Source organism: Neolamprologus multifasciatus, chromosome 23 (genome assembly GCF_963576455.1).
Source record: "Neolamprologus multifasciatus chromosome 23, fNeoMul1.2, whole genome shotgun sequence".
NCBI classification, from domain to species: Eukaryota; Metazoa; Chordata; class Actinopteri; order Cichliformes; family Cichlidae; genus Neolamprologus; species Neolamprologus multifasciatus.
Window position 1 is genome coordinate 23,046,090 of NC_140460.1, and position 10,251 is coordinate 23,056,340.

Here is a 10,251-nt window from a genome sequence, read left to right on the forward strand (position 1 = left end):
CACCTGCACAGTGTTATGCTGGCCTAAACGGCTCCGGGGCCGGCCAGACGGGGTTTATCTCTGCGAGGATGGTGTTGCCGAAATTTGCAGGAAATGCAGAAGAGGTTGCGCAACCAGAAAATGCTTCATCTAAGATGATTCATAGACTATCAGCACAGAGGTAATCCCGATGTGGAATAGAAAAGGGCAAAAACGTAACACTTAGACAAAACTGTGGAGTCAGTTTCACTAATTTACTCCAGCCCAGTCAAACATTTCAACATAGTGGCTTTTAGTGGCACCAATGAGGGTCATTAGGCAAAACTATTGAGCCACCCACATTTCTTTAAGAAACGGGTAATAGGTGCAGTCATTTACTGAAGTGTGCAAACATACATGTAGATACAGTAAATAAGGCAAACGCAGAGTTTTCTAATGAACTTGAAAGTAAATATTTGGTGTGACCACCTTTATTTTTCAGCACAGTCTGAACTCTCTTAGGCAGCTTTCTCATCATTTCTTCAAGTAGTCTTCAGGAATAGTTCTCCAGGCTTCTTGAAGAACATTCAAAGCTCTTCTTTGGATGTTTCTGCCTTTTGTTCTGTTCTCTGTCAACATGATCCCACACTGCTTCAATAATGTTGAGGTCCGGGCTCTGGGAGGCCAATCCATGACTGATAGTGTTCCACTTTTTGCTGCATTGGCAGTGTGTTTAGGATCATTGTCATGATTAAAAATGAAACTTTTGTTAAACAGATTATTTCCAGGTGGTATTAAATAGGGGCAGCACGGTGGCACGGTGGTTAGAACTGTTGCCGCACAGCAAGAAGGTCCTGAGTTCAATTCCAACATCAGGCCAGGGTCTTTCTGTGTGGAGTTTGCATGTTCTCCCCGTGTTTGCGTGGGTTCTCTCCGGGTACTCCGGCTTCCTCCCACCGTCCAAAGACATGCAGCTTGTGGGGATAGGTTAATTGGAAAATCCTAATTGTCACTAGGTGTGAATGTGCGAGTGAATGTGAGTGCGAATGGTTGTCTGTCCCTGTGTGTTGGCCCTGCGACAGACTGGCGACCTGTCCAGGGTGTACCCCGCCTAAGCTCGCCCTATGACAGCTGGGATAGGCTCCAGCGCCCCCCGCGACCCTGAAAAGGATAAGCGGAAGCGAATGGATGGATGGATGGTATTAAATAGTGGATCAGACACACCAGGCTGAGTTTTCTGCTAATAGCTCTTTGGGAATCATCTTTCTGATTTGAATGATTCATAGGTCAGTGTTAAATTTGCTTTTGCACAGTACTACACATCCAGCTGTTTAGTTTCTGGGTCCATACTGGTTAGTGTGGCTGTTATCTGTTTACTTACTTCAGCAGGAAGAAAGAGTATATGAAGCTTCTAACAATATGGTTTCCCTGTCTTCTGTGTTCATAAGTAATCAGTTTTGACAAAGATCTCTAACACCACCAGCTGAAATGTATCCCAAACCATGACAGAGCCTCCATCATGTTTTACAGATGGCTGTAGACACTCACTGTTGTACCTCACTCATTACATCACCTGTACAGACTAACGGTGATTTAAATTCATTGCTCCATCAGATCTGTTGTCATTGATTTTCAGTCAAGTTCTTGCTTAATTTTGCAAACCTCTGCCTTTTCTTCCTATTTCTCTAATAGCTAATATCAATTTGAGAATCAGTAAAAAAGCAGCCATTGTCCACATAAACACTTAGAAAGACCATTAGAAAGTCTGGAGAACTGTTGCTCAAGAGCACTTTAAAATTTACTAGAGCAAAATATAAAGTTTTGCACAGTACTGTAATCTGCTTTTACTGTAGGTGTTCAGCACTGGAAGGTTTGTTGATTTCAGTGAGGTAATGTAAGCACATTGTTATTTGAATTCTTATGCTGGATCCTGGTAGTACATTTTTCATGTTTTAATTTGGTATTATGCAGAGGGGTGGGGGGAAACTTTGAAAGAACAATCCTTAGTACCTTCTTAGCGCTCATAGATCTTGAAAGGTCTTGACATTTATCCTCAGCAACCACAGACAGCAAAAATATCCCTCATGTTTACAAAAATGAAAGCACATTCCTCCTTCCCAGGGCTCACTAAAATGCAAGTGCTGACAACTAACAGCATTTTACGCCGACTGTTAAATACACGAGTCCAATTATGCTTGTCCTCGTTAACGTGACAAGATGTCAAACAAGCACTTCCTGTTAACTGCCTCTTATCTTAATTGGTCTAGTCTCAGAGGAGGGTCCAGCTCTCAGTGCGACTATGGTCACAGAGTCTGCTTCTCGTCTGGCTCAACCCAACGTGGTCTCATTTTGCTGTCACCGCAACCCGCTCGACGACGAAACCACTCTGAAATGTTTTGGAGATGTCTAACTTCATCCAAAGTGCCAGCCGTACAAACATCAGGAGGTATCCGTGCAGAATTTCTAACAGGGAGGTGGGAGTCGAATCTTTTACAGAAATATATTCTCACCACCTCGCTCGGTGTTCTCTTTAGGGTTCTCGACTACGACTGAGAGTGGCTCTCTTAATAAAGCCCAAATGCAATCTCCCTCTAACCCCAATGAGATGGCGGGGCTCCTCAGCTCTTCCATAATGCACAATTCATGCTTTTTATTAATCTCTTTTTCCTCCAGCCATTTTTCAAATCACTCCTTTTGTTTACTCATGAATATTTTTCTGCCTTGTTGAGAGGGGATGTGTGTGGTGGGGGGAGGCGAGGTAGGGCAGAACAACAGGGAGGGGGGAAAAAGAAAAAGGCCATCAGCAAGGCGTAGGAATGGCCTGGTGGCGCTTCATCTGTGGGTAATTTGTGGCGGGGAAGCCTTGTATTTCATCACGGGATAATCTAACCTTAGAGGTGTTTTACAGACTGCCTCAGAGCCCAAAATAGGTCACTTAAGCAGGCTTAGCCAGCGAGGCCAGCCTGATACGAGGGCCCTGCACCCCAGGGACACCTATCTACGGTAATTGGTGGTTATGGCCTGGGGTTTTTATAGGCGATGAACAAAGTTGGCCCTAATGTCACATTTAGGACAGCGGCAGTTCCACGCCGGCAATGGCGTGGGCTCATTAACAAGCTCCTAATTGCAGATTGAATGAGTGAGAAGACACCTGTATGGAAGCTGTATTGAGGGAGGAAGGGGGGAGCAGCCATTTTTGATTTCTTATTAGTTCTCTGATGTTTCTGGCCGAGTCACAGCATCCTACTCTGTGTTTTTGATACAAAGGGATAGTGATCATAATAGGCAGTCTATAAAAAGTACCCAGCATTAGGCTAATCTGTCACCCATTTCCATTTTTATCATTTTTTTAGATCCAGCGTGAGATGGAGAGAGTGAGGATGCGCATTGGAGGGGAGGAGGGTGTGGAGGGGGAAGGCATAATGAAAACGGCCTAAATGACAGTGGGTTGACAGTGGGATTGGCTGGTAAATGACTGCGGAGTGGCTCGCCTGCGGAGAGGGGATGGAGGAGGCTCCCAGTAGGCCTGATTAATTCCACTCTCGGCGGCTGCCAGGGGAGAGCCAGGGTTAGCGGCTGCTCGAAGAGGAGCCTATTACCAGTACGCCACTGAAACTGATATAATCAGCTACACAGCGACCCGGCCTTCCCCGAGACAAACTTTTCCAGGACTCGCTCCCCATTCATCCCACAGGGGGACTTAAATACGGTGGTGAGGAAGAGAAAAGGGGAGAGGGGGCTGAGGTAAGGGAGGGCGCTGGGTTTGGAAGAGGGGTACAAAGGATTTTCTTTTTGAAAGATGGTTAGGGGAGCTTTGTAAGAAATCCTCACTGCTCTTCTGACTCCACTCTCCCTCGCTCTTACTGTACCTCTGTATCTCTTTATCCCTATCTCTCTCCCTTCTTCTTCCCTCTCTGGCTGATTTCCTGCAGCTTTGATAGTGACAGACCCTCCCGTGTGGCAGCAGCTTTAAGTCTGGTCAGATATGAATATGTCACAGCTCTTAATCCCAGACGCTTCTCTCGCAGCTTCACAAACCGCAGAAAGTACGGCACTTTTTATCTGATGTGTGCTCTACAATATGAAGCGTCCGCTCCCGTCGTTCTCCTGAACCCCGCTCCTACTGTTTTTTTAAAGGGTTGACCCAGAATATGAATTGAATATAGGATAGCATAGCATTATCCAAGTGACACGTGTTCATCTATCTGCAGCTAGAGTCACATCTTTCTGTCCAGTGAGGATTACAGGTTACCATGTTTTTTTCTTTGGTGTAAAAATAACAGACTTTCCGAGATCCCGTCATGTTACAATGAAAGTATCTAAATTTGTAGTGAAGCAGAGGCTTGCATACACGTGCCACCATATTGAAGACATTGTTGGCTGCTGATGGCCTTGACGTGAGCGGTTTTCATTGGAACTACTTTCTGCAGGAATGGGCGCTTAATAACTCACTTATGTATTTGCATTGTTTTGTGCTCTGGAATACATGTGCAGCAGAAACTTTTACAAACTTATAGTTTTTGAGATGCGATAACAAAGCTCTGTTACTTCGCCCATCAAAGCATTAATTTAATTTTGGCTGTTATACCCTTCAAGGTTATTTTATTTAGAGCACTCCTTGGAACAGGGGCGTTCCCAGGATTTTTTTTTTTTAAAGTGGGGTGGCACAAGAACAAAGCAGGGGTGGCCCGTGGGAAATCAGAATATTTAATCAGATATAAAATTAGTGTAGAAAATTGACATGGATACATTATAGGCGTGATCTCTGGGCTCATGTGTCCTTATTATGACATGAAAAAAGGTGCTGCACAAGAGTTATATATAGTTTAGTGTTAGATATTTGCTTTGCCAACTTAAATAAAAAGTATTTAAAGATTTTTTTTTACTTAACTGTGTTTATTATATTATATTACAGTCCTTTATACTACTGTTATTTATTATTTTTTACTATTTTTAACTTAAGTAAACATTATCAATCCCACTTACGCACCTTAATAGTATATTATATATATAATCATAGTAAACCTACTTATTATGTAGAATGGCACTTTTCAGAGTCATACATTGTTTGAGTGGATCATTTTTATTGATTATTTGATGTGAATTTATCTCTCTGTTGTAGCTGTTGATGATAATGATGATGATGATGTCAATGATGTCCGTATTCCTGGGTAGCTTAAACTGTAACCATACAATGTGTCTGCAAAATAATAAATAACTAAAGATTTTAAATGAAAGGTGTGGAAGAGAAAGTATAATATTTCTGTTCAGTATATAGTAGAGTACAGGCAGAAAGTCACAGAATGTCGTAATACTAACTACAAGTTTAATTTCATGCAAATTAAACTTGTAGTTAGATTCCAACTGCTCATGTTAATGTTCTTATTCATTAGGGGAACAATCCATGGGCCGGTGCCACCCAATGCCCACTTCTGGGCATGCTCCTGCCTAGAGGCCCTGTTCTGACCTTTTGCACTCAGCCTCTGCACCTTCACAATGGACCTCAAAGTTCAAACAGAATCAATGTTATGCTAGCAATATGCTAGCAACCTAAGCCATCAAAAGGAGGTTTTTGCCAACGGGGTGGGGAATACTAATTTTTCACTCACAACCATTGGTTGCCAGATGGTTGCAGATCATTCTCTAGGCCTGAGTGACTGGGGTCTTATTTACTTGATACACTGTCACCCTGGTCACATGTCCAAAATGGTCAACAAGTTAACATCACATGATTAGCGGTCATGTGTCTGAAAAACCTCAATAGGCACAGAACTTTCTGGTTGTACTTTTAATTTGTCCTTACTACAATACTACGCCACTTTTTAAATATTTACAATCACACCCTGGTGAAAAAAAATCCCCTATAGCAACTTAATACAGTTCGCACGACTGCTCAACTTCTAGCTGCTGGACAGCTCCGCGTGAGTTATCCAGCTCATCAGAGCTGCCCTTGAATCCGTCCTCTATGCAAAACTGCTCCACGAAGGCCGGCCTCACTCTTAGTTTTTTTGCAATACCCGCACTTCCATTTAAGCAAAGCGCAGATACTTCCACTATCTAAACAATATATTACTATAGTATAACGCATAAATTAAGTACACATACAGCAAGAAACAGTAGGTAAAAACGGGATCTCAAATCTAGAAGTGTGGCAAAAGTGAGAGAGCAATTTTTCTTTTTTGTAACTTGGGTGAAGCAGCATTTTAACCACGTGCCTCTTGGCTTGTGGTTATGCTGCGGCAGTCAAGGATGCAGCCACTCTCGTACACCCACACATGTACATGCACACAGCCATTTGTGTCCATTACACAGTCCTATTCATGTCCCATATAGAGCAGGCCTCCCCCTGCCTCAGTCTGAAAAATGTCAGCCCTCCACTCCATATTTCCCACCCATCCCCGCCTCCCCTCCATGCCGATAAAGGTCATGAATAATACATATTAAGCACTGTACTGAAGGCCGAAACTGAACTGTTAAAATATTGATCTTGGCCAATCATAATAAAGAGAAATTACTGAAAGCGATCCATCACCATAAGCCAAGTGTCTGCTACTACTCCGGGCTTAACTTGCTCAATTTCCCCACTCCGCGTAGCGCCACATTATGGCTCAATAATAATAAAGATGATATCAGCGGCTGCAATTGCTGCTTGTGTGCGCAGTGAAAGGTAGTGTGTTGTCATGCAAATTAAGCAACAACAAATCCATAACACGACTAAATATATTTGGAGGATTACGTCCCGTTCATCTGTGGAAAGAAATAAATACTTTCAGTATTTGCCAGTGCTCGCTCATCTCTGCTCTCCAGATTCCAAATGGTGCATGACATTTGGATTGTGGCGTGTGTGTGTGTGTGTTAGATGTGCATGAGTAGGAGGAGTGTTTGGGTGTGCATGTACTGCGTGTGTAATTCCACATACAGCATGAGGTTTTTGGATCGTGTGTGCACGTGTGTGTGCTTACATGAGAGTGGGCTAAGAGTAATCTTTCTCGTGTGTACACGTGTGATTCCAGATTGTAAAATATTGGATTTTATAGCTGTGTGTGATGTTTGATCACATTTCAGGCATCTGTGACGATGCCAAACATCGCATTTGGTTTTACGTGTGTAGGGCAGAGCCTGTGTGCATGTGTGTATGCACGTGTAGGTGCGGAGAGAATGTTTTCTCGGGTGAAACGCGGGAAACTGGCGGTCGGAGTCACCTTAAAGCGGCTCTGATTGGATCAGCCGCTCCACCTCCAAACCTGGAGCCCTCACTGACATTTCACACGGCCGTTAATAGCACCTAAAGGTGATCATACGAGGCCGCCTGCCCAACTAAGCGCAACGTTCCCACACTTAATGAGTTTTTAAATATTAAAAGCAGCACACATCGTCGTCACTATTGTGAGCTCTTAATTTACCAAGCAATTAGGCGCGGGCCCTCATTTATCAGCGTGTGTTCATTTGCTGAAAACCTAGTCACTTTTTATTAATCGATGCCACAGAAACAGCGAGGTGAAATTAATGTGCGCCCAGCGGAGGTCACGCCAAGCCGTGCAAGCTAGCTGCAGCTCAGTGGAACGGGAGATAAATAGGGAGCGTGCTTCGCTAGTTACACCGGAGATATGTCGAGGCGTTGGCGCGGCGTACGCCAGGGGAGCGGGAGTGGTGGCTGGAGAGATGAGGAGCGGTGGAGAAGCGCTGCTTAGCTTTGCTGCGACCATCTGTTTATTCTTCTGCTCTGTTCCCATGAAGGAGGAAAATTAAGCAAATGCCTTTAAAAGGAAAAACAATTATAGCTTTAACCTTGGTGCTGCTGTGCTTTCTATCACACTGCTGCTTACTATTCATATAGAAAAGTGGGAAAAGAAGCTTCTTTGAGAGGAATCTTAATGTTCTGTTCTTGTATGTATTGCTTTTGTCTCATACTGACACTATGATCCATCCTATACAGTGCTGTGGAAGAGTAATCGCCCCCCTTGTTAAATCATGAATTAACTGTGATTAACCACATTTTTTGGAACGCTGAGTTCAGTTTCACGAGCCACACTCAGGCCTGATTACTGGCAGACCTGTTGAATGAATAAATCACATAAATAGAACCTGTCTGATAAAGTGAAACAGGCTAAAAGATCTCAAACACCAACACATCAGGCCACGATCTAAAGAAACAGCTGAGAAACAAAGTCAGTGACATTTATCAGTCTGGAAAGAGTTACAAAGTCCTTTCTTAGTCTTTGGGACTCCAGTGAACCACAGTGAGAGACATTATCCACACATGGAGGAAACTTGGAACAGTGGTGAAGCTTCCCAGGAGTGACCGGCCAACCAAAATTACTCCAAGAGCTTCGATGGCTCATCCAGGTGGTCACAAAAGAACCAGAACAACATCTAAAGAACTGCAGGCCTCATTTGACTCAGTTAAGGTCAGAGTTCATGATTGAACAATAAGGCAGAGACTGGGACTGAGGAGAAAACCACTGCTGACCAAAAAGATCACAAAGGTTCATCTCACATTTACCAAAAACATCTAGATGATCTCCAAGAAAATATTCTGTGGACTGACGAGACAAAAGCTGAACTTTCTGGAAGCTTTAGGTCCCGTTACATCTGATATAAAACTAATAGCATTTCATAAAAAGAAATGCTAAATGGCCTGTATTTGTATAGTGCTTTACTAGTCCCTAAGGACCCCAAAGCGCTTTACACATCCAGTCATCCTCCCATTCACACACACATTCACACACTGAACATCACAGCAACAGTCAAACATGGTGGTGGTAGTGTGATGGGGCCACTTTGCTGCTTCAGGACGACTTGATGGAACTGATGCAACCATGAATTCTGCTCTCTACCAGAAAATCCTGAAGGAGAATGTCCAACCATCAATTCACAGCCTGAACCTCAAGAGCACTTAGGTTATGCATCAGGACAGTGAGCAGAAACACACCAGTGAGTCCACCTATGCATGACTCAGAAAAACAAAATTATGGTTTTGGAGTGGCCGAGTCAAAGTCTGGACTTAAATAAGATTGAGACACTTTGGCGAGACCTGGAAAACCGTCCATTGTGTCTGAATTAAAACAATTCTGCAAAGAAGAGTGCACCAAAATTCCTCCACAGTGATATGAAACACTGATTTCCAGTTATCACAAACACTCTATTGCAGTTCTTGGTGGCAAGGGCGGCACAACCAGTTATTAGATTCAGGGGAAAATTACTATACCACACAGGGCCAGGTAGGTTTGGATAACTCTTTTAAATAAATGATTTAAATAATTTAAAAACTACATTTTATATTTATTCAGGTTATCTTTTTCTGACAGTAAAACTTCTGATAATTCATCCACATATACAGCATTTGTAATATTAACCCACAACACCTTAGTGAAGGCGACTTTCTTCTCTTTGTCGCCATAATGTGCGCAGCAATATACTGTATATCATCTCACTTACACACAATCAAAATGCGGCTGCTGGTAATGAATGATGAGACACCTGCTCGGCTCATGTTTACAGCAGCATGCTAATGTTACTTTTACCCTGGGATAGCTATCCACTGTGATGTGCACAGGTGTTGTTTGCTGCATTGCCCCCACTGTTGTGCTGTCAGGCTGGCCAGTGCGGGATTCCTTAATCTCGCCAGCGCGGCAGGAATGGGCAAACACTCTGTATGCACACAAGATAATTCCACTGCTGAGTTTGAATTTCTTTTTTCGCATGTTTCAAAACTATATTTAAAGAAGTAGGAAAGTCTGAGTGGCATTAAAAAGGATTCACAACTTTTGTGAGCATCTGAGTGCCAAGTCTTTGCTGTAAACTGGAAAAAAAACTGCAATCTGAAGCCATCAAAGTGAATACGTGACATTGGTATTTGGATCATTTGCAGGGTATTTTGGATTTTGTAGGTCTGATGATGAAATGCACAGACTGCAACAAGCTAACACTGCAAATTTTCGCCTTGTAAAATGGTTTAGGATTAATTTCATCTAGGTTTCTAAATGTACATTAAATAAAATTCAGCTAAAAAATAAGTTGAAATGAACACAATAGCTTGTTGCAAACCTGCTTTTAAAAAGCGATGGGACACAGTGTGAAATTTAATTAAGAACAATACAAAGATTTGCATATTTAATTAAAGGCACTACAAGGACAGCATATCAAATGTTGAAACTGAGAAATTATGTTTTTAAATGAATATGCTTATTATGAATTCAGTGCTGGCAACAAGTTTCAGAAAAGTTGGATTAAGGGAGTATTTACGAGTATGTTATATCACCTCGAAAGTATTTGGGAACTAACTGCTCAAAA

The 10,251-nt window shown here is 42.7% G+C and overlaps 1 long non-coding RNA gene across 1 annotated transcript; it reads left to right on the plus strand.

Annotated features, from left to right (window-relative positions):
* Nucleotides 1–1,827: 1,827 nt before the first annotated feature.
* LOC146491553 (uncharacterized) lies at nucleotides 1,828–5,376 on the plus strand. The gene is made up of 2 exons (XR_014872277.1): nucleotides 1,828–2,404; nucleotides 3,312–5,376. It is a non-coding gene; the product is annotated as an uncharacterized LOC146491553 (long non-coding RNA).
* Nucleotides 5,377–10,251: the final 4,875 nt, after the last annotated feature.